The sequence below is a fragment of the Scardinius erythrophthalmus genome, assembly GCF_964197995.2.
Source record: "Scardinius erythrophthalmus genome assembly, chromosome: 12".
NCBI lineage: Eukaryota > Metazoa > Chordata > Actinopteri > Cypriniformes > Leuciscidae > Scardinius > Scardinius erythrophthalmus.
Window position 1 is genome coordinate 12,270,799 of NC_138232.1, and position 426 is coordinate 12,271,224.

The window sequence follows — 426 nt, forward strand, 5'->3', positions numbered from 1 at the left end:
CAGTATTAATGAAAGTTGTAGTCCACCGCTGAGTTTTTTCTCTCTCATTCTTTTCAGCCTATTGATGATGCAAGACATTGTTTGCAGGGTTAATGTGGACATCTTGACCGTGAATGAGGACACCAGACACGAGTGTCTTCCCAGATGATGTTGTATGTGGCTGTGATACTGGAGGAGGAGATTGAGGTTTTGGATCTCCAAGATGTTCAAAATGCTTTTGACACACTGTTTGGACTCCTTTATGCTTTGTACATTGACTATCCCAAAGAGCTACGATACACCTTTGAGGTGATCCATCAAAATTTGTATGAAGGTTGGTAGGGAGAGCTATGCAAAGCAAAGATTCATGGCCTGGAAAAAAAATGCAGTGAGGAAACACTGGCGCATACAACCTCTGCTTTCTTTTTTCTTTTCTTTTTTGAGTGG